Source organism: Protopterus annectens, chromosome 6.part0, assembly GCF_019279795.1.
Source record: "Protopterus annectens isolate FY-2018-M chromosome 6.part0, PAN1.0, whole genome shotgun sequence".
Taxonomy (NCBI): domain Eukaryota; kingdom Metazoa; phylum Chordata; order Ceratodontiformes; family Protopteridae; genus Protopterus; species Protopterus annectens.
The window spans coordinates 734,613,614-734,639,842 of record NC_056737.1 but is presented as its reverse complement, the minus strand read 5'-3'; the positions used below and the strand labels follow the sequence as shown (position 1 = coordinate 734,639,842).

The 26,229-nt window shown below is 43.9% G+C and overlaps 1 protein-coding gene across 1 annotated transcript in view; it reads right to left on the bottom strand.

Moving 5' to 3' along the window:
- KTN1 (kinectin 1) overlaps positions 1–26,229 on the bottom strand; it is a gene marked incomplete in the record, with an annotated part of 2,305,074 nt that overhangs the window by 1,238,014 nt on the left and 1,040,831 nt on the right.

Below are 26,229 nucleotides of genomic sequence, written 5' to 3'. Positions count from 1 at the left end.
ACCCCTAATCAAAGTAATCAAATCTTCTGCCATTTTAAGCATATGCTTCTTGGGCATAGTACCTGAAGAGCTAGGGGTAACACCAACTGAAGCTAAACCTGGCCTGCCCCTGGGAGAAGCCTTAGAAACAGAAGGAGAGGGCCTAGCCACCTTAGAAAGGGAGGGGAGTATAGTAACCGGAGAAGCCCCCTCAGCCTGACTAGTCTCCTGAGAGGCCACATCTTGCAATAATAAGGTCTCACTCTGGGAACACAAAGAAATCTCCGGTGGAGCCACCGGCTCCACCGACACCTCTAAAGAACCGGCGTCTGGTACAGACGGTTCTTCTAGCCTAGGCTTAACTGCCTTGTCCTTGCGCTTCTTTGAAGAAGCGGGCGTCGGAGCATCCGACGGCAATTTATAGTTACACCGCTTCCCAAAGACTAACCTTGCACAATCCAACCTTCTCTTTATAGTGCGTTTATTAAATCTAGCACAAGAGCAACAGCCAACAACGTCGTGCTCAGGCCCTAAGCAAGGAATACACAAAGTATGATAATCTTTATGCGGTATCTGTTTCCCACAAGAAATGCAATTATTAACTTTTTCTGACATCCGGTAAATGACTGAGGCAAGAAAAAACTAAAATATTCCCCAACGGGGTACTTAGCCAACTTTGAACTCGGTCTGAAACTTCTAAATCGAAAAATCTCAGAACGCCAACCGGCACTTGCAATACTGCTTCTGCATCGGACCATGCGGCAAAAAAGACTGAGGATATGACGCCGGTCATGCGCATTTGTACCCTGACGTACTGACGTCAGTCAAATGCGCCCTGACCGACGTCAGCCTTATACTTTGATATTCGGGCCGACCGAGGACAGCGGACTACCCAATTGTTAGGACTGCAGCAATGTGAGATGAACATCACACTCACTAGGCCCCTACACACACCACAAACACACACTACGACCAGCGAGGGTAGGGAGGAAAAATAACCACAAAATAAATTAAATTGAGAGAGATATAGGGCTATGGGGTACCTAAACACTCGCTCTCACTCACACGAAGAAAAAGATAGAAATAGGAAAAAATTTTTCTCACAAAACTTCACTCAGTAGCAGGAGCTCGAAATCCAGCTTGTAGCTTGAAGCGCGGCAAACTAGATCCGAGGTCAGTCAGGGTTGTCAGGGGGATTATGGGTAAAGGGAGGTGCTAGGAGCTCAGATCTATGCTGTGGTAGAAGTTGCCAGCTCGGATTCGAGATCGGATCCGTATTCCAAAGGTTGCTGACAAATGAAATGCCTACTTCAGATCTTGGTTGTTCTGCTGACACAGTATAGTAAGGTGTCTAAGGCAGGTGCTACGGTGGAAGGTGTGACACATTGCGCAGGAGTGGGTAGCAGTGTTGACGAGGCCAGTCTAGAGCAATCAAAATCATTTTTGGTTTGCCCTGTTTGACTTTTAGTAGAACTTTGGAGAGCTGAGAAAGAGGGGGGAAAGGCAATAGACTGACAGGTTTTTCCAGCTGAATAACAGAGCATCCACTTTCCAGGCTTTTTGTGATGAATTCTTGTGCAGAATTTGTCCAACTGATAGTTCTGGGGTGAGGCAAAATGATCTATGTCTGGACTCCCCCATTTGCATGTCAACACGTTTAAAGTCCGTGGTTCCAGTTTCCATTCATGTGGGTCCATGAGATTTCTGCTTAGCTAGTCTGCCAGAGTATTCAGCTTTCCTGGCAGGAACTGAGCTTGTAGCTGTATTTGATAGGTCAAGGCCGTGTTCCACAATGCCATGGCTAGTCTGCAAAGGGGGTAAGAGTGTGTAACCCCTTGCTTGTTTATGTACCACATTACTGTGGTGTTGTCTGTCTTTATCATTAATTGTCCTGGATGAAGGTAGTCCTTGAAGGCTGTCAGTGCATTCTGTACAGCTAGCATCTCTTTTTGATTGATATGAAGGTGCATTTGATTTGGGCTCCATTTGCTCTGAATGCACTTCCCTGCCAGATGAGCCCCCCAAGCATAGTCTGATGCATCTGTAGTTAGAGTTTGGGCGGCAGGGGGTGGAGTGAATGGCAGTCCCTTGTTTTGGTGGCAGGCCTCTGCCCACCATAGGAACTCTAGTTGCAGGCAAGGTATGATAGGAATCATTGCTTCCAGGCTGTGACTGTGCCGACTCCATAAACTTTTTAAGTACCACTGAAGTTTCCTCATATGCAGTCTTGCATATGGAATTAGAAGAATGCAGGAGGCTATGAACCCCAAGGCTTGCAGAATTTGTCTTGCAGAGAGCAGGGTTTTTGTGGCCACCTGTTTCAAGTAAGTTACCAAATGAAGTTGCTGTTCTGGCATAAGGTAAGTCCATCTGGGCAGTTGTATTCAAGCTTGCACCTAGGAATGTAATTTTTTGAGAGGGTATCAGTTGTGATTTATTTTCGTTTATAGTGTACCCTAGACAAGTTAAAACTTTTAGTTATGTACTCACCATAACTTCAGATGTTTGGGATCCATCTCGCCTACATTCTGAATGATGGGTTCGGAGCCGATCCCTCGGCTCCGACTCGGCACGCTTATGCCAAAGAGCGAAGTCTCTTATTGGCTGAGCTTACTATATCCCAGGATGCACCACTACCAGTCCCCCAGATCTAGTTTGTCCGCATACATGCACACACGCATACCCTGCTTATATAACATCGTCAGATGAAACAAGATAAAAACAGTTGAACTCAAAACCGTTCAATCTCTTCTGATCTGCAAGGCAGGGGGAAGGAGGGTGGGTATCAGGAATGTAGGCGAGATGGATCCCAAACATCTGAAGTTATGGTGAGTACATAACTAAAAGGTGATATGTGATCTATCTGCCTACATTCTGAATGATGGGACAGCGTCCTAGCACCTGAATCCTGGGTGGCTCACTGGAAAACACTCCTGAGTACCGTGGAACCAAATGATGCTCGTCCTTTAGATGCCACATCCAATTTGTAGTGGGAAATGAAAGTGTGCGGGTTGGACCAAGTAGCCGCAGCACAAATCTTCGATATAGCGAGCTTGGAATGAAAGGCTATAGAAGTAGCCATAGCTCTGGTAGAACGAGCTCTGATAGATGATGTAAGTTGTTTATTCAAGAAGAATAGGCCTGAGTTATGCAATCTCTGATCCATTTTGAGATTGTAGCTTTTGTGATGGTTTGGCCCAATTTATTATCTGAGAAGGACACAAACAACTGGTCTGACTTACGAAGTTGCTGAGTCCTGTCTAAATAGAAGCGTAATTGCCTGTGAACATCCAATTTATGGAGAGTGTATTCTGCTTCATTAGAGAATTTTGGAAAGAAAACTGGTAGCTCTAGAGATTGTTGAAGACAGAAACTAGAACAGACCTTTGGGACAAAGGATGGATTAGGCCTAAGTGATACTCTATCCTTGTGGAAAATCAAGTACGGTGGTTTAATAGACAGGGCTTGAAGCTCTGAGACTCTTCTTGCAGAAGTAATAGCCACTAAGAATGCCGTTTTCCAAGACAGATATTTTAATTCATGTAGCAGCCGGTTCAAAAGGGAGATGTTAATGCGCTAAGCACCAAATCAAGATCCCACGGAGGTGCAGGATGAAAACTGGTGGTCTTAACAAACTCGCACCTTTAATGAGCGTTTTGCATAGTCTGCTGCTCATCAAAGGAGGATCCGTGGATTCATGGAATTTAGAGATAGCCGCTAGTTGGACTTTAATAGTTGAGACAGAAGATCCCTGATTAAACAGGGATGTTAAGAATTTCAAAACCTCTGGGACAGGAGCAGTGATAGGGTCTAAGCCCTTGAGTTGAGCCCAGATAGCAAACCTCTTCCACTTACTGAGGTACAATTTGTTAGTGGTGGGTTTGTGGGTCAAGATAAAATGTGAACAACTTCCGGTCTAGTGTGTGCCTTCTAACTAAGGTTGGAAGTGGAGGAGCCAAGCTGTCAATTTCAAAGATTGAAGGGACTGATGCCAATGTCCCGACTGATGGATTAGCAAATCCGGGATCAGGTCTAAGGTCCACGGATCGTCCACTGCATGCTTTTTCAGGTAAGGAAACCATATCTGACGAGGCCAGTATGGGGCAATCAGAATCATTGAAGACCCCAGTTGAGAAGCTTTTGAATAACTTTGGGAAGGAGTGGAATTGGAGGAAAGGCATAAAGTAGCCCTGTTGGCCAAGGTTGTGCTAGAGCATCCATGGCTGGTACTTCCTGATGTGGAATCAAGGAGAAGAACCTTTGGCACTTGGTGTTTTGTGGAGTTGCAAATAGGTCGCAGCAGCGTCCCCATCTCTTGAAAACCTGGGCTGCTACTGCGGTTTAGAGACCATTCTTGAGGAGAGAGAATTGTCCTGCTTAATTTGTCCGCCAATACATTTGACTTTCCGGGATGTGGGTCGCTACCAAGAAGCGGTTGGTAGCTACAGCCCATTCCCACACTCTCATGGCCTCTCTGCAAAGGGGATACGATCTGGTCCCTCCTTGTTTGTTCAGATACCAAACCACCGACATGTTGTCTGTGTGGATGGCGATGATGCCCTGAGGAAGAAACTTGTGTAAGGCCTGTAGGGATAGAAGTACAGCCCTCATCTCCAACACGTTGATGTGGAGAAGAGCCGTCCGAAGCCAGGAGCCCTGAACTAGCCTGCCCAGACAATGCCCCCACCCTATCTGGGAGGCATCTGTCGTCAGGGTAACCACTGGAGGGAGAACAAAGGGTTTTCCCTGATCCAAGTTGGATGTCTGAAGCCACCAGCGAAGGTCCCTTTGCATATTTCCGTAATCATGATGTGATGATTGAGGGAAGATCCTGAAAGGACCATTGAGTTGACAAGAGCCACTGAAGAATCCTCATGTGTAATCTTGCTAGAGGAACTAAAAGAACCGTGGCAGACATTGAGCCTAAAACCTGTAGGACCATCCTGGCTGGGGCTTTGGATCTCGAGATCAGAGCTTGAACTTGGCCCTGTAAAGTTCGGATCCTTTCGGCAGGAAGAAAGACGCATCAATCTTGAGTCTATCTCTGCTCCTATAAACTTTATGCGTTGAGAGGGCAGCAAGACAGACTTTGACCAATTGAATGTAATCCCAGGGAAACACCCAGGAGATGGTGGCTTTGAGGTTGTCCATTAGTAGATGCCTGGTGGTGGCAGTCAGGAGCCAGTCGTCGAGATAGGGAAACACTTGGAATCCAAGACTTCTCAGGTGAGCCGTCACTACTGCCAAACACTTGGTGAACACCCTGGGGGCTGTGGTGAGACCAAAGGGCAGAGCACAAAATTGGTAATGACTGACTCCCAGGCTGAAGCGCAGATACCTTCTGGACGCCTGATGTATCGGTATGTGATAATAGGCATCCTTGAGGTCTATGGAGCACATCCAAACATCCTTCTCCAACAACGGAGAATGGATTGTAACGTGACCATTCGAATTTGGATTTCGTGGGATTGGTTCAGTCTGCTGAGATCCAATATTGGTCTCAGGTCCCCTGTCTTTTGGCACTAAAAGAACCTGGAGTAATTTCCTGATCCGATCTGGTCTGTGGGGACCGTTGGATGACTCCTTTTTCTAGCAGCTTTAAAGCTTCTGCGGCTGCTATTTCCCTTTGACTGGGTGGTGGGTCCGGGATTCTCTTGGACGGTGGGGGTGAGTATTTGAATGGGATGGTGTAACCTCCGGCAATGATCCGAAGCACCCATCTGTCCTGAGTGATTGACTCCCAGGCTTTTAGGTGCTTGGCAACGACACCCGACTGGCTCCGGAGCAGCACAGCCGGGCAATCCCTCATGACGTGTGGGAGGCTGAAGAGCCACGAAAGGACTCGCGGTCTCCAGAATTGCGGGGCCCTCTGCCGCCTCTGGGACGGCGTCTCCCTGAAAATTTCCCGCCCTCTGCCTCTGGACGGGGAATCTTCCTGCTGTTGGGAGAAAAACTTGCGAGATTTGGAACCACATTTTCCCTCCTTTAGCCTTGGGGTAAGGCCGAAAGGGAGTGGAATACGGGCACCTCGGCAGATAACGTTTTCCCTCTTGCTCACAGCGGGTAAGGGTCTCTTTAACCTTGGGTCCTAACAATGAGGACCCATCAATGGCATCGTCGGCGAAGGAAAAGTTCAAGCCCTCCGCAAACTGACACAAGCGGAGCCAGGCTTGTCTCGTGAGAGCCACGCCTGTGCCCGCTCTACCCGCCCCCGGCGCATAGGAAATGAGCCTCATGGACGAGTTAGAAATTGACGTAAGGATAGCCAACTGAGAGCTAAGCGACTGGGCTAGCTGCTCAGGTAGGTTACCCGAGAGGAATCTGACAGCTCCTTGACCAGATCCCTCTGAAGCCTGGTAAAATGTGCCAAATAATTCAGAGACCTTAAGGTAAAGGCCGCTGAAGTCAGGGTGCGCTTCCCATCTATCCATACTCCTAGACTCCTTATTAGGAGGATGGACGGACGCTGAAGCCTCTGCCACGCCACGTCCTGTTGTGTAGCAGATGCCACCACCATGGCATCTACAGCCACGCCTTTAGTAAGGAACTCCTTCTCGGGAGCAGATAAAAATTTATTTGGACGAGAAGGGACTGGTTCCACGGTATCTGGATGTTCCCACGCCCTTCGACAAACTAAATCCAGAAGCTCGTCAAGGGCGGAGACACCCAGGAGGCGGAGGGCTGAGCCCCAAAGGCCTTGAGGAGCACTGACTCGTCAGCAGAGGGGGTTTGGATATCCAGCGCCTCGTTGTTTGAGGATCTCTAAGATGTCTGCAAATGAGACATCATCCGAGGACGACTGGGACCCTCTGCATCATCCATATCAGTGTCCGATGTAATAGACTCGGGGAGTCCACGTGCTTCCTCTTGCACGATCTCTTCCTTGGGGGTTCCTCTGAAGACAACTCGAAGAACCCTCAGGAGGAGGGGAACCCCACTGGGGTAACCTCAGGCCTCGGGCTCCTGGCTACGGACAGGGGAACTGCCAAAGACCCAGTCTCCACGCCCAGGAAGGTGCTGGTAAACCGGAGAGATGGTCAAGAGGACTTGGCCAAGGCACTCCTCATGGCCCTGAAAGCCGGACCCCAGAATCCTGGGAGTGTCCGGACTCGAGCCGTGATAGCCGACGGAAGTCCCGCAGCCGGCACCGAGGGGAGGCTCGAACCAGCATAGGTCCCAAACATCACTCCCGGTCCAGTCGAAGAAGTCCGTACCAAACTCGGACCAAGGCCGGTTGGAGTAAGGGTCGGAGCCGACCCTGAGATCTCCACCGGCTCCAACAGCACCTGCTCCGGAGCCAAGCAGTCGGAGGAGGAATGGCAATGGGGTGGGCCAAGGTCATCGGCTCAAACCAGCTGGGTCGGAACCGAAACAAATTTTGGAAGACTGGGGACTGGAACAGTCTTTGGAGCACCCTGTCTATATCAGAATCCGACATCCTCAAGGCCGAGAGGAAACAGAACGGGTTCGAAGGCCTCTCCATCGGCCCCAAAGGGCTAGGGGACCGCCCGAGGCTTCGATGAGTATCGGCGCCGAGGGAATACTCACAGCAGATTCCATCGGTGCCGAGGTAGACTTCGCCGAGGAGGAAGTGTCTGAGCGACCCTTGTCGGCTCCGAGCAGCGGAGCCGAAGGTGACCCGCCTCGATGCCCCAGCCATCGGCTCAAGCCAGAGGAGTCGATACTGGTGGCATCGAGGCAGACCGTTCAACCTCGGCTCAAGTCTTTGGAGCCGAAGGAGAGGCCTGCCTAAGTTTCTTGGCAGTCGGATCCGACGGACTGGTCGGAACCAAGCCCTTTTCTTTTGGCGGAGCACGAGAGGATGCCAAGGCTTCTTCAAAGGAAGGTTTAACTAACCCCTTAAGAATCAATTTATTTTTCCTCTCCTGGAGGACCCTTGAGGAAAAAGCGTGACATACACTGCATGACTCCTGCAAGTGCTTTGCCCGAGACAATATACACAGAGAATGATCGTCTGTGATAGACATTTTAAACCCGCATTTAACATTTTTAAAGCCGGAGGCCTAGGGGTTTGAGACATGATGTTACACAATTCTAGTCACTTTGACAGGAAAGTAAACAACTAAATTCTTACTGATGATAAAGCTAAGCTTACAGTTATAGCTTAATGCAAACACTTCCTGTAAAAAAGGACAGGGAACTCTAAACCAACTATAGAATTACTAGAGACCCTGTAAAGTATTAAAGGTTGACAGTCCGGGAAGGCCCTGGATGGAGGGGCCGAAACAAACTCAACCCAATCACACACAACAATTTTACAATCCAATCGTACACAAATGTTAGCGATAGCCGTTAAAACAGCTTTTGTGAGCAAAAACAGCAAAAAACTGACAGAAAAGTTAGTTAATAAAAACTACTCAGCCCAGCCAGCTCGAGACCACGTCTTCGCAGGGAAGCGGCAAACGAGATCTGGGGGACTGGTAGTGGTGCATCCTGGGATATAGTAAGCTCAGCCAATAAGAGACTTCGCTCTTTGGCATAAGCGTGCCGAGTCGGAGCCGAGGGATCGGCTCCGAACCCATCATTCAGAATGTAGGCGAGATAGGATCACATAACATCCCTTTTTACAAACGCCAGATGTTTTAGAAGAATGCCCCTGTTTTCTGCCTGAATTAGACGATCGTCCAGATATGGATAAACTTGAATATTTCTTTGTCTGCAAAATGCAATTACTGGAGCCAGGCATTTTGTGAAGACCCTGGGTGCAGTAGATAAACCAAAGGGCAGTGCTGAGAACTGGTAATGCAAGTAGCCTGCTTTGAAGAAGAGGTATCGTCTGCAAGATTCCCTGACTGGGACATGCAGGTAAGCCTCTTTTAAATCTAGAGTTACCAACCAGGCATCTTTGCCTAGCATAGGAAGTAAGTGTTGAAGAGCCAGCATCTTGAATTTTGGAATGTCCAGAAATGTGCTTAAGGTAGATAAGTCCAGAATTGGACGCCATGATTCATCTTTTCTGGGTACCAGGAAAAGTCTTGAATAGAAACCTTGTCCCTTTTCCTCTTCTGGAACCGGTTGAATAGCCCCCATGTTCATGAGGGACAGTACTTGTTTCTGGGCCTCTGCCCACTGATTTGGGGGCAGGTCTGGCCAGCCATTTGGGATTGGCAACATGTGGAAATGAAATCTGTATCCCTGGGATACTATATTTAAAACCCATTTGTCCTGGGTTATAAGTTACCAGTTTCTTGCATGAAGTGCCAGTTTTCCCCCCAAAGAGGCGGCCAAAAGGTAAGTGCTTGGTAAGTGTAAAGGGAAGTCATTGAGACTGCTTACCATAGGGAGGTGCCTTGTTGCTTCCAGAATTGGAGGAGGCGGCACCCCATTGTTTTGTTCTAAAAGACCCTTGTGACTGAAACCTGGAGCCTTTGGAATGTCTGGGTTTGATTTGAGTGGCTCTCGAAGGAACTGGAAAGGACCAGTTCTTAGTAGGCCAGTGCCTACTAAATCTTGGAGGTTGCACTTGTAAGAAATCTTTCACAGTTTGCATAGATTTAGCTTTATCTTCCATCTTTTTTAAAACTTCTTCAGCCTTATTACCAAAGAGACGGTCCTGTTGTAAAGCAGCATCCAACAATTTTGCTTCAACATGATCAGGCAAAGTTTGCTCTTTGAGCCAAGCATGCCTTCTTAACACAGACCCAGTTACAGCAGCCCTGCAAGAGGCCTCCAAAGAATCAAAACCACATTGCAAAGTATGTTTTCCAACTTGTTCAGCTGAATGCAATAAATCCTGTAAATCTTTATTTTCCACACAGCCAGAGATTAACATAATTTTCTGTTTAAGCAGTCCCATGATATGCTGTTGATATTTAAGCATATGAAATTGACAGTTTAAAGCCCTGATTACCAAGGTTGCAGAAGTGTAAACCTTCTTGCCCCATCTATCCAGCGCCCTGGAATCTCTATTAGAAGGGGTAGGATTTTTAGCAGTAGAGGCCTTAATGCCCTTGGGACCCTGAGAAATGGTTTCAGGATCTGCAATAGGATTTTTGAAAAGGAATTTGTGGGAGACAGGAACCCTGTAGTATCTGTCTGGCTTACAAGGAGCCAGAGGCAGAGAATCAGGAGCCATACTAGATTCTGAAAAAAACATCAACAATGTCTAAAACAGGAGGTATAGCCAAAGGCCTATGCTGGGGAAGAAGAAGAAAATCCCTAAGTCTCTTTTTAGATTCAGAGAAATCCTGACTTTCCCAGTGGAAATGTTCCCTAAACGTATGTAAAGTTTCCCCAAAAGAAAAATGCTCAGGGGGAGAAGCAGAAGTAATGGAATCTTCTGCATCAGAGTCCTCATAAGTTTGAATAGACAAATCTTGTTCATTAGAAGAGTCAGAAGAAATAGAATCCTGTTCAAAAGATTCATAATCAATGTCTTGCCTAGGCCTCTTAGAATGGGGGGGGGGGGGGTTGGCTACCCCTGATCAGAGTAATAAAGTCTTCAGCCATTTTGATCATCTGTTTTTTAGGCATAGGGGCCTGCACATGTGGCGTCGTTTTTTTAGACACAGATTTTGATTTTGGCCTTAGTTTTGAAGATGGCGTTGGTTTAATATACAAATCTGTAGGCCTGAAAACACCCTCAGAAGCCGGTGCCTGCACAGCGGCTCTGGACCCATCTAAGGTAGAGACATCCGCAGGTTCCATAATCGAAGTATCTCACAGCATACCAGACACCGAATGGGTCTCAGTAGAGGCCTGCGAATCAGAAGTAGCGGGTATCAGGGGCTGCGAAAGCACCTCACTGAGTACCGGCGAACTGGTGACTGGCTTAGGAGAAGCGTCGTAGTCAGTTTTGGACCTCGACGGCCTGTCTCTGTCTTTTTTCTTTGCGTTTTTTAGGTATTCCGGTAGTTGGATTGCTAACCGACAACATTTCTGGATAATTAAATCGTGAGCCAAAATATTTAGAAGCAGAAATATACTGACGTTTAATAGTGCGTTGATTGAATTTAGCACAAAACCGACAGCAATGCACATTGCGGTCAGGGTCTAGGCAAGGAATACAGTACAGATGAAAATCCTTATGAGGTATTTGCTTCCCACAAGTAATGCAATTATTAACTTTTACTGACATCGGTAAGGAGCAAGAAAAAGTTTTCCCAACGGGGTACATAGCACTTAGCTTTTTAGTTGAAGACTGGTTCTGAAACGCGAAAACGAAAATTTCAGGAGTCGGCCAACCGACACTTGCTAACTGCTTCTGCTTCGAGCACCGCGCAGCAAGAAAGACTGATGTAATGGCGTTGGCTGCATGTTTTATACCCCTGACAAGCTGACATCATGGAAGAAGGGACAGCAACCGACGCAGGACCCAAGACTTTGTTAATCAGGCCGACTGAGGGCAACCTGCCAGCAAATTACCCAAATGTAATGACTGCAACAGTGAAACACGAAGAACATCTGGAATATTCAGGAACTACTCTAAGGCTATCTTCCTGCTATTAAGTAATAACCAGGCAACATTTCAAGCCCCCATAAACTCTGGGAACACTGCCTATGCAGAACTGTTCAGAAACCCAGTACAAGCATGTTAATAGCTGCATAGAGGGCAGCTGTACCCACCAGGAAGAAGTACAAAAATAACTCAAAAAAACAAGCCACCCTGGTGGAATAACAAAATCAATAGGCTACATAACAGAAGGAAGGAAATCATGGCAAAAATTAGGAGGTGCAGAACCCAGCAGGATAAAAGCACTCTCAAACTAAATAACCATCTCACAGGATAAATAAAGTCTACCAAAGCCAAATTTGGCCTCTCAGGCCATGGAAAACCACAAGGCATACTTTACTTATGTCTGCAACCTCATAGGCAATACACAATTGTGTGCAGAGCTCATTGTAAATGGAGCTACCTATACTGTGCCAGAAGGTATAGCAATGGCCGATAAATTTTGCTCCAACTTCACCCTCTTTCCCTCTCAACCTTCCCTCAGGAAATACCATCAAATTGAACTTCCCCTGCTATCACTAGGGAACAGGTCCTTAATGCTCTCACCAACACTACTGCCATCAATGGGCCCAGACAATAACCCAGGGGATGCCTTCTAAATAGCATGAAACATAACCTGTCAGGACCTCTAGCATTGCTATTTAACTAAAGCCTGCAAAACAGGCTTCATGCTTCATGAATGGAGAAAAGCAAGTGTCTTTCCTCTGTACATAGGTGGGCCATCTACAGACCCATAAGTCTCACTAGTCTTATATGCAAAGCCAAGGAAAGAATTATCACGAAGATGCTTAACAGTGACATAGTAAACCTCCAGACACTGGACCCAACCCAGTTTGGTTTTGTCAAGGGCAGGTCATGCCTACTCAACCTGGTGGACCTCTTTGAGAAGGTCACTAAAGCAATGGATGAGAGCAAAATGGTTTACACTGCCTACCTTGACCTGGCCAAGGCATTTGACATAACACCACACTCGGGCATTGTTAAGCAGAAGAGGTTAAGTACAGACTCGTATGTCACCCGGTGGATACCCAACTGGCTCACAGACAGGTCTCAGGAAGTTAGAACTGACTGGGGAGTCCACCTCTAGAAAGAGGCCAGTCAAGTGGAGTCCCTCAGGGATCAGTCCTTGGCCTGCTCCTTTTTGGCATTTACTTCTCTGAAGTCAGGGCCAATGTCAGTTATCTCCGGCTGACTAAATTTGCAGATGATTGCAAATTAGGAGCTGTGATTAAATCCCACACTGACAAATGTTCTCCAGGAGGGTCTGACACAAACAACTGGTGTCAGAGCAATGGACTAAAAGCCAAAAAATGCATAACAGTATCCTTCAGGAAGGCATCCACTCCTGGTAACTATCATATTGACAATACACTCCTTAGAGTTGACCCAGTAGTCAGGGACTTAGGGACACAAAGATAGTAATCTAGTCTTTGATGATCACGTGTCTACAGCAGTGATGAAATCATCCTATGTTGTGCAACTTATAAACAAAGGTATGGCATCTAAGTTCAAGAAGTCATAGTTCCACTGTATTCGCCATTCATCAGACCTATCATTGAGTACAATGTCAACTTTGGTATGTGCCTAACCAAGCATATCCAATAACTGAACATCCACAGAGGTTCATCACTAAAAGAATACAGGGCTCAAGTAAAATGGCCTATGCAGACCACCTTTAGGCTCTATCCCTGTATTCGGTCTCCTACAGGCTTTTGAGGGGAGATCTATGCATGACATACAGGGCATTGTCAGATACCACTCTGATGGACCTCCTGTATATCCGCAAAACAAACAGCACCAGAATTAATCGTTGTAAGGACTTGAACCTTCCCTGTAATACAACTAGGACCTGCTGGAGAGACAGGTATGCATCCCACAGATTACCTCATCTCTGGAACAGGTTCCCCATCCATGTGAAGCAGAGTTCCTCAGTAACCTAATTCAAGTGCAACTTGGACAATTGGATGAACAGGAAATTCATCCCTGGTTTGCCACCTATGTCTCTAATGGACACACGCAATTTGTAAATGGTTCATCACCCAGGCCCTAGCTTGTAAATGTTTCATCTCCTAAGCCCCTGCTTACACTTATCAAGGGTATCAGAACTTGTCAGAGATTTGAGATGCATCATTAGGCTTAAAAAGGCCCTTGTGGTCGTTAGCCTAGTAAACACCTATAAACTTATGATAGAGCCCTGAGGGACACCTGTCATAACTGGTTGAAAGGATGAGTAGGTTTGTTGCCATGCAACAGCTTGTTGCCTTCCACATAGGTAATTAAGGAACGACAAGGAGTACTGCGAAAAACTTACTGTGGAGACTCAAACAAGCAGTTACTGGTGCGAGATGGTATCAAATGGTTTTGACAAGTCAAAGAACATGGTGGACACAAGCAGACCATCACTTCTAAGTCAATTTATTACACTAGTAAAAAGTAGCAGAGCAGTAGTGGTGCTGTGGCCTAAAGCCATGCTGCATTTCTGAGAGCAGGTTATTTAAGGTTAGGCATTTCATCAGTAGCATATGGACACACGTCATATTTTGGAGAGGGGAGAGAATTATTGGTCTGGAATTATTAAACAAAGTAGGTGTGCTGCCTTTGTGCAGTGGTATGATGTAGGATTTTTTTCCACAGTGATGGAACGTTATCTTTCTGCTATGGACCTATTAATTAGTATGGACACAGGGAAGGCTATGACTTCTACAGCCACTTCTAGGTAGTCTGATGGTAGTTGGTTTATAGTTACAGAAGCAACTTCCTTATGTGCGATGTAGGTACTGGACTAAAACTGAAGAGCTGTGGGTGATTTTGAGTGGACACGGGTAAAGCGAGGGGGCAGATGTGTTAGTGTCAGAGAGAGAATACTGATTGTGTGGGAATACAGTCTGTCGTACTGTCTGTTTTTGAAGAGGGAATCATGGTCTTTTGCCAGGGTGGAAGAGTTTATTTAGTGATGACCAAAAAGGTTTTGGGTTGGTTATATGTTTGTCCTGTAGGTTGGTATATATGGTTGCTTATTCTGTTTGACACGGAGTCTTGCAAGGTTTCCAAGATGTCTAAATTGCTGGAGGGCATTTTGAGTTCTATTTTTATACTAGTTTTTCCAGGCTTTATCCCTTTTTATCTTGATTATTTTTTTTGTTTCCTTTGTCAGCCATGGTGCGGGGCTGGAATTCACTTTATTATGTACTGGTGCTACATTACTTAAGGTCTGTAAGAAAATGTTTCTACAGCAGTATCTAGCATCATTGTAAGTACATTACAATTATATATATATATATATATATTTTTTTTTAGAGTTTCATTGAAAATATCTTTCTGAAATTGGCTGCATTGAATATTTGATTATGGATATGTTTATCTAGGTTATGGTGAGTTCTAATAGCACATATTGGTATACGGTCACTTATGCTAGCGGAAAGGCAGCTTACTTTTGTCAGTTTGTCTGGTTTGTTTGTAAGAATCCAATCTAATGTTGAGTGTCTCCCTGACGTTTTACTGATTCTAGTAGGTGTGGTTATTAATTGTCTGAAGTTGTACAAGTTTACGGATTCAATGGGGGTAGTGGAATTTATTAGTTGCCAGTCTATATTTAAGTCTCCAAGTATTATAGTTTCATGGTTAATTTGTTGGGATATCTAACACAGGATGCTTTCAGCAGTATCAACATTATTCCCTGGGGGAATATAAACTGCTACGTTAAACATATAGTTTTCCTATTGTTGATATTGAGTCTTGTCATTAGAGTACTTCAGCATCATTAAATGTGGGTATTTCCTGTGTATGTGGAAGCAAGGCAATGGTTAGGAAATTTTTTATAGATGGCTACACCACCTGCACACTTGTTTTGTCTGTCATACAGAGTATAATGCATCAGGGGCGGATGATCTCATTATCCTTCATTTCTTTTTTTAAACACATTTCTGTAGTTATAGGTTTATAGGTTTATACTAGGCTATCTGCCCTAGGGCATTTATAAGCCTAGCCAGAGTGTGTTTGGCTTTCGCCACCCATTTTAAATTAATTTTGCTATGCTCATTTTCGAGATTAGTATACTGTGCCTCTGTCTAACAGTGACACAGAAGTGATAACCGGGGTAAACCTACGATCTCCCATCCACTCATCAAGATTCCTCTTGAAGAGAGTCAATGACGGACTCTGCCTAACCTGGACTGGGATTTTATTCCACAGTGAAGGGAGCCTCTGGGTTATGAATCTGTCCCTCCAGCATGTCCTATTTATTTCAGTGCTGAGGTTCAAGTCTCTCGAGCGCGTAGCTCGATGGGATTTGGATTTTCTGAGGTGCAGCATGCATGTCCATTAATTCCGGGTTGGACATGGCTTTAGACGTCAGGCACAGATCGCCTCTGAGCAGGGGTATGCCACTGAGTAGAGCTGGAGTTTCTTTAACCGGGCAACATATGGCATTTGTTCGAGCCCTTTGATCCTCTTGGTGAGGTACTTTTGGGGTCTTTCCAGTTGCTGCAGGTGTCTGGTAAGGTACATCCCAAAAGGGGCATTGTACTCAATTATGGGCCTGATGAGGGATGAGTAAAGAGGCACGATGACCTCCCCTGATCTAGATGTGAATCCCTTCATGATTAGGTGGGCTATATAAAATGTTTTTCTAACCACTTTGGCCACGTGGTTGTCAAATGAGAGATTGCTATCAACTTGGGTCCCTAGGTCTCTAATTACTTCTTCTGTACTTAATGGATTACCACCTATGTGGTAATTTGTGGGCACTTTATTTTTGCCAAAGGGGATGACTATACACTTTTTGGCATTTAGCTTGAGGCCATGGCTCTGGCACCAGTTGTCTGTTTCTATGAGGCCCTTTTGGAGGATGCTTGTGTCTGCTGGAGAGTCGATTATGGCGCCCAGTTTGCAGTCATCTGCGAACTTGGTCAGCCACAGTCCTTCTGTGTTGGCCTGTACCTCCGAGAAATATATACCGAACAAGAGAAGTCCCAGGACCGAGCCTTGTAGGACGCCACTTGCAACTGGTTTGGAGTCTGACATGGCTTCAGCAATTCTAACCATGTGGGTTCTTGTCCTTGAGCCAGTTTGCAACTCATCTAGTGACACAGGGGTTTATATTTAAGCTGGTGAGCTTATCTATAATGCCCGAGTGGGGTATTGTATCGAAGGCTTTTGCGAGGTCCAGGTAGGCTGTGTGGACCACCTTCCCCTCGTCAATGGCCTTGGTGACTGTTTCAAAGAAATCAACCAGGTTTAAGAGGCAGGATCTGCCCTTAAAGCCGAACTGGGTAGGATCCATTGTCTGTAGGTCCCCAATATCTTTATTTATGAGGTCCATGATGATCCTTTCCATAGCTTTGCAGACCAAGCTAGTCAGGCTTATGGGATGATAGTTTCCAGGATCCGTTGAGGCACCACCTTTGTGGAGAGGGACCACTGTTGCTGTACGCCACTCTTTGGGTACATACCCTGTAGTAAGGCTGAGATTGAACAGTAGTTTTATGTTTGGGTTTAGCTCTTCTTGGAGTTCATGTAGGACGCAGCCCGGGACACCGTCTGGTCCCATTGATGCTGTGTTTTTTGCTTTGGAGAGGGCAGCTCTTACCTGAGCATCTGAGATGTCAGGGGGGCAGCACCCTGCTGGGATAGATATCTGCCCTTTTGGTGGTGAGGGGGGGGGGAGTTTGCGCTGAACCTGTCAGCTAGGATGTTGGCAATGTCTGTGGGTTCGGTGTATTTTTTGTCATTTTGGACTAATTCTGAACATATCTGGGAATTCCCACCCAGGTTCCTAACGTAACTAAAGAAAGCCTTGTGATTATCCCTAGTGTCCTGTGCAACTTTTCTCTCGAAGCTGGCCTTAGACGATTTTATGAGTGCCCGTAGTTTTTTGCTAATACTGATCAGAGATGCCTTCCCTTTTCGGGATTTTGCTCTATCATGTAGTAGCTTCCGCCTTCTATTGTATAGTTTGTTTATGGCTGGGGTCCACCAGACAGGACGGCTGCCTTTGGAGGATTGGGTCTTGGTTTTATTTGGGATTGCATGATCCATGCATTCCTGAAGGTGTTCATAGAATGCGTTTATAAAGGATTCTGCAGTCGGTTTTGAGGAGTGTGAAATTTGCTTTAGAGAAGTTTTTCACTGTGGTTTTCAGGGCAGGGGGTGGAGTTGGGATGTGAATATCCAGTGAGATTAGTTTATGGTCTGATCTTACCAGTGAGGGATACACTTCTGGTCTGGAGCATAGAGTCCCCATGTTGGTGATGATCAGGTCCAGTATGTTTTCCCCTCTTGTGGGAGTAGTAACAAGTTGTTCCATAGCATTTGAGTTTATAAATTCTAGGAACCTTTGGGCTAGGGTGTTGGAGCTAGAGTAATGCTCCCAGTCTATGTTTGGGTAGTTGAAGTCGCCCAATATAATGGTGTTTGGAGAGACCTTCATATTTTCCAGTGTTCTCAGGAAGGCCGAGTGGGGTTCCTGGGTTTGGGAGGGTGGTCTGTAGCAGGCTATAAACTGGAAGGCAGTTTTACCCACTGTTAGTTGCAAATGGATAGTCTCTGATGGTTCGTGCTGTGCCACCAACCTGGATGTGTGGGTATCTTTGACGAATATTGATACTCCCCCCTCCTTTTGTGGTTCGGTCCAGGTTTTGGGGCTGAAAAGCATGGGATGAGGTATAACCTGGTAGTGCTGGGGTGCTCTCGGGAGCCTTGAACCAGGTTTCTGTTACTGCATAGATATCGATGTTCTCCATGCTAAGGAGAGTTTCGAGTGCATGCATCTTGAGGTTTAGACTTCTGGCGTTGAGTAGCATTACACTTAGTTTCTTATCCCTTGTGATACCTATGGAGATGGGTTTGTCTTTTGAGCCTTGCCTAAAAAAGGCACTATGGGGGTAGCAAGAGCCTTTGCCAATATCCGAAAGCCCAGGGGTGACAGGTGCAAGCCGTCCCTAGCAAAGCATCGTGACTTGTCGAGCATGTCATCCCAGGCTGACAGGCATTGGATCCCCTTTGAATGACACCAATACTTAAGCCAATTGTTGAAATTGATCATCTTGTCTTCATATTGTGGCATCATTCCTGGTGAGGGTAAGATGCTACTAGAGGTCAGGGTCATACCGGCCTGGGCTACATGCTCAGAGAGCTCCTCTATGTCTCTTTTCAAGCAGTCCAGGGAGGTACGTCTCAGGTCATTCACACCAGCATGGACAATGACTGAGTCATACTTGTACTTGCCTTGGAGTGACCTGAGTGCTTGTGTTATGTGGCAGATCCTAGCGCCTGACAGGCAGCTCACCGTGACCTTCTCCTTGTTCAGCCTGGTGAGCGGGATGTCAGTGTGCCTGACGATAGAGTCACCTATTACAAGTGTATCAGGTGTGTTGTTTAGCCTTAAGGACTATGACTGTTCGGCACACTGGCTTTGTGAGCTGTGTTGCACGTGTTTTGTTTTGGGGTAGCGGTTGCTTGGGTGTCTGCTTTAGAGGTCTCTGCTGCTTAGGCAGATTTTTATTTAGAGCCTCCGAGTATGTTTTTGTGTGTTTATGTGTTTGGTTTGCTGTTGTGGTACGTCTATGTGAGACTGGAATTGTAGTGAGTGTGGTTTCCTTCTCCTCCTGACTGGTTTCGCCAGTACTGAGTTGAGAGAGCTTAGCCTCCAGTATGGCTATATGGTTGCATCTCTCACATGTGTTGGAATTTGTTGGGAGGAGGAGGAGAGGGTTGTCTGCGTACATGAGGCAGTTGTAACATTGCCTCAAGATTCCCAGATTCACCAGCTGGACCGGAGAGGAGATTGACAACTGACCTTTGGACATGCTAGAATAGTATTGGGAATTCCTTTATAATTGAAAAAAAGGGCCAGTGGGGAACAAGGTACTCAAGGGGAATTTGTGAGGGTGTAGTGCTTTTAATTTTTTAGTGCTGACTTATATAATTGCTTTAGTGAGCAAGTGCCAGGTAACTTAAACGCAATGTGTTACAGGTAACTTAAATGCAAAAACAACAAACAGTAACTTTCTTTCAAGTGAAACAAGGAAATAAGTACAGTAAGCAATGCAGATATCACTAGGGATCCACAGAAGCGCTGAAAAACCGCATTTTAGGTGGAATTAGCATTTCAGGGAAATAACAAGCAAACAAACAAACATACAAACAAAGCTAGATTCAGCAGGCCCGGATCTAGTCTATGCTACAGCAAACAAGGTGTACCAATTTCAGTAAGAAACAGTTCAAATATGCAGGCACTATAAGCCTTTAACCAGAAATTCCCAGCTCAGAAGGGCAGAGTCCAGCCTCTCCTCCCACAAGAGTGCAGACCACGAACCGTTTTAATGTAAAATAACTGGCCTGTAGCCCAAGTGCTTAAACCAGAATTAATACACTTTTAGAATAACAGACATTGAGCCTTCGATCAGCAGTTCCCAACTTAGAAGGATGTAAGCTACCTGTTCTGCCACTACAGTGCAGACCAGAAACCTTCTTAATGTAAAACAACTGGCCTGAAGCCCAAGTGCTTAAACCAGAATTAATACACTTTTAGAATAACAGACACTGAGCCCTCAATCAGCAGTTCCCAACTTAGAAGGATGTAAGCTACCTGTTCTGCCACTACAGTGCAGACCACAAACCTTCTTAATGTAAAACAACTGGTCTGAAGCCCAAGTGCTTAAACTAAAAGGCTTAGAATGAGTTGCACCAAGCAGTAATAAATACAATTGAGTACTTTTAAGATGATGCAAAAGCAAAATAAAGTAGGAAGAAACACAAATACAGTAAAAGCAGATATTTTTTTTTTTTTTGAGTGAGCAAATGAGATGGGCCCAGGAGTTACAGGACAGAAACAAGTGCAAATGCAGGCCTTCAAATCAGAAAGTTGAGAGAGATGGAAGACCGCCCAAACGGCCAATAACTACAAATTCTGGGCCAGAACCACTCCTTATGTGGTACATAGGTTATCTAGTGCTTACCACTCCCACTGTTAAGATAGAAGGCTTCCTTCCAACACAGAAAGGCTTGGGGGGCTCAGAAGCTTACAAATAGTCCTGGATACAGCAAATCTGTATCTGGAACACTAATTACAGGAAAGGTAGGAAACAGGCTTACAATTTTTTTTTTCCAGAAAAGTAGCAAAAACAGTAGTAAAAACAATTCACATGCAGTGCAAGCTGGCACACTTGAGTATGTCGCAATATTAGTCTACACACAGTTTGAAAAAATGTAATTAAATTAAAAAAGGACTAAAAGCAAGTGCAGAAAGGGTTTATTAGGTAGAATGCGGTAAAGAGATGGGACTGGGGGAGTGTCCTAGATCAAATCTACAGTGGGGCGAGCACTGCAAAAGCTACCAAATTTAAACTACAACAAGAACAGAGGGGGTGGGGAAACCAGTTTCAACAGAGATGTGAGGAATCAGAGTGCAAATTATAAAACCAAAAAAATATATACTGATCTCTGTATATTTGCAGAACAGTAAGACAACAGATATCTAAGCAACAATTTAACTCTATAATACAGAATAATATACTCAGCTCTATATATTTGCAGATAGTCTTGTAAGGCTGTCTCTCAACACACAGGTTCCACTTTAAATGCAGGCTGCTGCTAAGGGCCTAATAAATCTCAGCAAACAGGAGTGTATGCGGCAATGTAGGCATGTATGTCATGGACTTAAATTACAAAAACTTCTTAGGTTCATATTTAGTAAGATGGGGTTTGGATTCTGTTTGCTGAGATTTATTAGGCGACTGGTTTATTTTGGGGTTGGAAGTGATGGTTTTATGAACGGTACTACAGCTGGGGTGAATATCTCTGCTAATTTTTTTAATTGATATTTTACAGAGGGAAGAGTGTGACCAGTTACATTTTGGTTTGATAGTTGATCGTAAATTTGGATGCTTCATTTTAAGATATTTATATACAAATAAATCAGATGGGGTTTGTTTGTAGAGATATGGTGTTTGACAGGCTGGGTAGATGTTGATATTCTTTGTGAGGATTGGTTGAAATCAGGTATTTCTCCCCTATCCCTTTCTCTCTGCCTATACACAGATATGAATCCCTGGTAGGTATCCCTTCTAGATATTAATAAGTAATTAATAGTGATGCATCAAACTTGTAGACCAACCCCCTTGAATGGGTCATCCCACTACATTACCGTCTCTCTCTAGTTATTTGCCCCCAATACCTTGGTTCTTTTGCCAGTTTTCTCCAGTAAATTTCAGCCTCCATGGCCTATTTTTCTTTACCCTTAATTGCAGTCAATACTCATTGGCAACATTTTTTTTCTGCATTCCCATGCTGGCTTAACTTGTAGAATATTTTCTGCAGCTTTACTAATATAATGCTCTGTACAGTGTTATTGTCAAGATCTACATCCAAAGCCCACTCTCTCATTTCTTGAACCCCTCCCAACTTCACCACCCCCATCCACTTTGAATTATAACCTGCTGCTTGTATTATGTATATGAGCCTTAATTGCATAGCTCTGATATTGCCCTTCAAATCAGGTAATCCTAAACCACTATTTTTTGTTGGTAGGATCAGCTTATACCACTTAACTCTTACTCTCTTCTCCTCACAGATAAATTCCCTCACTTCTTTCTTATAGTTCGTAACTTCTCCTCTGGATAATAAAAATATGATCTGTTTATAAAACTAAAAAGGGCTAAAGGCTTTTTCACTGCTTATATCTTACAATCCCCATAAATACCAGCTTCCATTTACTCAGATTTTGTATCATGTTTTGTCTCTCCTCATGTATCCTTAGCTATCATAACAAAAGTCTTTTGAATCCATACTCCTAAATACTTCATCTTATGTCCCTATAAATATGAGTACTGCTGAACCAATGCATGTGTGGTTACACAATTTATGACTACAGCCCTTGTTTTATCTTCATTAAATTTTACATCCTGAAAAGACTTGAAACTATATCAAAATGACACACACCACCAAAATATCCTTTACTGGATTTATCAAGTACAAAATAATATCTGAAAAATAAAGTCATCTTTTCTTGATTACCATGCCAATCATGTTGTTTAAGTTCAGGAGTCCAAGAAGGGAGCATCATTAGCGGACCGGAGTTCTTCTGTGGCAACCCCTAACCGGGAAAAGCCAAAAGACATTACGTTTTTAACCTGGATAATATACACAAATTTTCCTCTTTCTCCTTTACTTCTCTCTTCACATCTTCCATCAGTTTCCTCATCCTTTGTATTCTAACACTAGCAGTCTGTTTTTTGGTTATCGCTTTCTTTCCCACTGTCATCAAAAATGTGATCCCATATTCCTTTCCTATATCTTAAGAAACAATTTCTTGGTCAATATTTCTTCTTCTAGCCCCTTCCTCATCATCAGGTATCTCATTTATTTATTTTTTTTTAATTCTTTTAAGGCCTCACTGTCCCAAAAGACATGACTCCATGCCCCCTTGTATTACCAGCATAACCCATCTGCTACAGGGAACATTCTAACTATTCTCACCAGGTAATAGAAATATCTAATTATTCCTCTTTCACTGTGACTGTATTACCTCTAGATTGAGACAACCCATCAGACCAAGCTTTATACTGACTCATTTCAATTTTAAATCATGATTATAAAGTTATGTCCATACAAGCTAAAAGAATGGCAAAGGTGTTGCCAAAATTAATAGATACGGATCACTGTGGTTTTCTGGAGAGAAGGCAAACATTTGGCAAAAGTAACACAATAATCCAATGGGAAGCAGAACTTAAAAAAATAATACTGCTATTGGTGGGTCTTGATGCAGAGAAAGCATTCGGTAAACTTGGATTTAATGAGTACGGCAATGGAGGCATTCTCATTCCCTTATGTAATACCAAGGTTTATTAAAAGGTTACATGAACGAACAGAGGCAAGAACTGAAGTGGAAGAGTTACAACCTGATAAGGCAGGGGCATCCTCTTTCCCCTTTATTTGCTTTTTTATTTAGAGCCACTGGCACAGAAATTAAAGGACTTGGAAAATCAAGGATATAATTAGTATGGTAATATCATTTTACATGTTAAAACCAGAAAGGGACATCTCAGCATTGTGGAAAATTCTAAAGTTATTTAAATTTTTTTCAGGGTGTAGAATTAAAGATCAAACAAAGGCTATAACTGCAAACTACGTACCCACACATGAACTGGTTCAGCAATACCATTATTTATCGGGACAAAAGTATTTAGGAGTATGGGTTAAAAAGGATTCCATTATGGCAGTTAAGGATATATGGGAAGAGACTAAAAAGATAATACAAACACTGAGCAACAGGAAACTTTTCTATGAAAATGAACAGCAAGATACAAGCAGCAAAACACTTCTAGTCCCTTTAGTTTTACACACACATCAGGCATATCTTTAGCAACCAGAGGAGAGGTGGGTAGTAATTAATAAAGAGTTGAAGGATTGTATCTGGGAGGGGAAGAGAGCATGTGTCAAGAGGGATAAGTTGATCCTTCCAATAGAACAAGGTGGTTTAGAATTACGTGATTTGAATGAGATATTTTAAGAGCTACACAGTTAATGCTCCTTGACATACAATCAGAAAGCTACAACTGAAAGTGGAACGATATGATGATGAAACAGGCAGAAATTTCAGGAAATAAGGAGAGACTGGGATTTTGGATGTAGATCCTTAAGGAGAGCAGTCATGCAGAATATTATATTCATAAAGTAGCAGAAAGCATTTTAAGAACTAAGCCAACATGGGAATGGAGAAAGGAGATTCTGCCAGTAGGGATAACTGCAATTAGGGATACACAAAATAGGAAGGAGGGGGCTGGAATTTACTGGAGGAAACTGGCAAAAGAACCAAGGTATTGGGAACAAGTAATTAGGTAACAAAATGGGAAGAAGCCAGTAAGACATTTGGGCTGCAGCCTACAGACTGCATTCCCTATCAGGGATTGATACCAGAGTATAGGCAAAGAGAAAGGGATATAGGAATCCTAACTACAAGACCTGCAATGGTAGAAGTTTTAGTTGAATCTAGAACAGAAGCTGCTGTTAAAAAATGGATAATTAGGACGGCATATAAAATACTGCACAATAACAACCAGAGGAGGTTAAAAAAGATTGAAAAGACAATTTGGATTAGCAATACTCAATGGGAAGACAAATGTATGCCTCCCAAATATGCAAATCTAGATGATTTAGGATGTTTGTTTTTACGCTTTTGCATAGGTATTCTTATACTCCAAGCAGACTCCTAAGAATTTTTCCTCAGGTAGATAAATACTGGAGGTGTGATGGGGAAGGAAGAGGTGACTAGGAACATATGTTTTGGGAGTGTAATGAGTTGGCAGACTTTAAACTTTTCCTACAGAGTACTGTCAGAAATACTGGTTGAACGAATGGATGTAACTAAGAAAATTATATTTTGAGCTGGGATACAAGATCAGAACTGCCTAGACATAGTAAGGCCTTGTTAAGTTTATTTTTGGTGGCTGCCAAAAAAAGCAACAACTAGAAAATGGAAATCAAAGTCTAAATCAACTCTACTTTAAGTAGTTAATATTTTAATAGAGATAACAGAACTAGTAATGGGATCATTAGAAAAGGGTAGGAACAAATTACATAGAAAAAATGGAAACTGGAAATAACATACAGAAAAAAATGTTTTGGAGAAGGAATGAAGTTTAAATAAAGATAGGAAATGACTTTAGTAAAGCTGGATTGATTACATTGTACAAAACAATACAAGTATAATGTTTGTAACTGTGAGCAAGTTAATATGGTCGGTTTTCTTTTACATTAATGTAAGTTTCCCTATGTCACAAGTGATGATTCAATAAAGGGATTTAAAAAACAAGGATTAAAATAAATGCAGAGTAATAAGATATAAAAGAACAGGAAGAGGACACAGAATTATTGAGGAAGAGGGAACAGGCAAAGTAATACAAAGTTACAATGGGGAAAGGAAGGATTTATAGTACTGCTAAACAGTATTAAGGGATGAGACAACGTGAGCTGGATTGTATGGAAAACTGTGTTTGAAGCAGTATGCTTATCAGCAGGCAGCTACTGACATGGCACTGTGCAGGAGGGCTGCCACTGATAATGAATGTATATGTAAAATGATACTATGTGAGGAAATACAGAAAAACAGGATGAACAGAAGCTGGGACTGCCTTCCAAACCAGCACTTACTGTCAGAGCATGCACTTGCTGGTATCACAATATTATGGGGGAAAAATTAAAGAAACTCTGCAGGAGTAGGGATTTCTAAAGAGAAAACTCTCAACAGTAATCCATCGAAGAGGATCTCACTATAAGATCTTTAGTTCATCACATCTCAAGCACTCAGATGATAAAGGCTTTTGAGAAAACATAAGGTGCTGATTTTGTGAATGGCACTCACCTCAACAACTGCAGATCATGACCTCAGTTTTAATGTCACTTTCATCAATTTGATGATGGACTCTGAAAAGCCATTAAAAATCTAAGCAAGGAATACCACATGGATTTCAGCATGTTCTCCACAACCAGGATGACTTGGGCAAGATGGCAGGATCCTCTTCCTCGAAGTTATCAGAGGTAGCCTTGGCTGAGTAGAGACAGGATAGTCATAAAAAATGATAATGTTATCAGCCACTGACCAGCAGAGGTACCACTGTGGCTTTCTTGCACAAGGAATGCTTACTACCCTGAATGTTCAAACACCCTCAAGATTAAAATTGCTGGTGATTTTCTAATCTAGCTAGAAGACCAATGCTTATCTGCTTTCTTCTTGGCTGCTGCCTCCAAATAATCCCTTTAGGCGCACTGATAACCCAGAG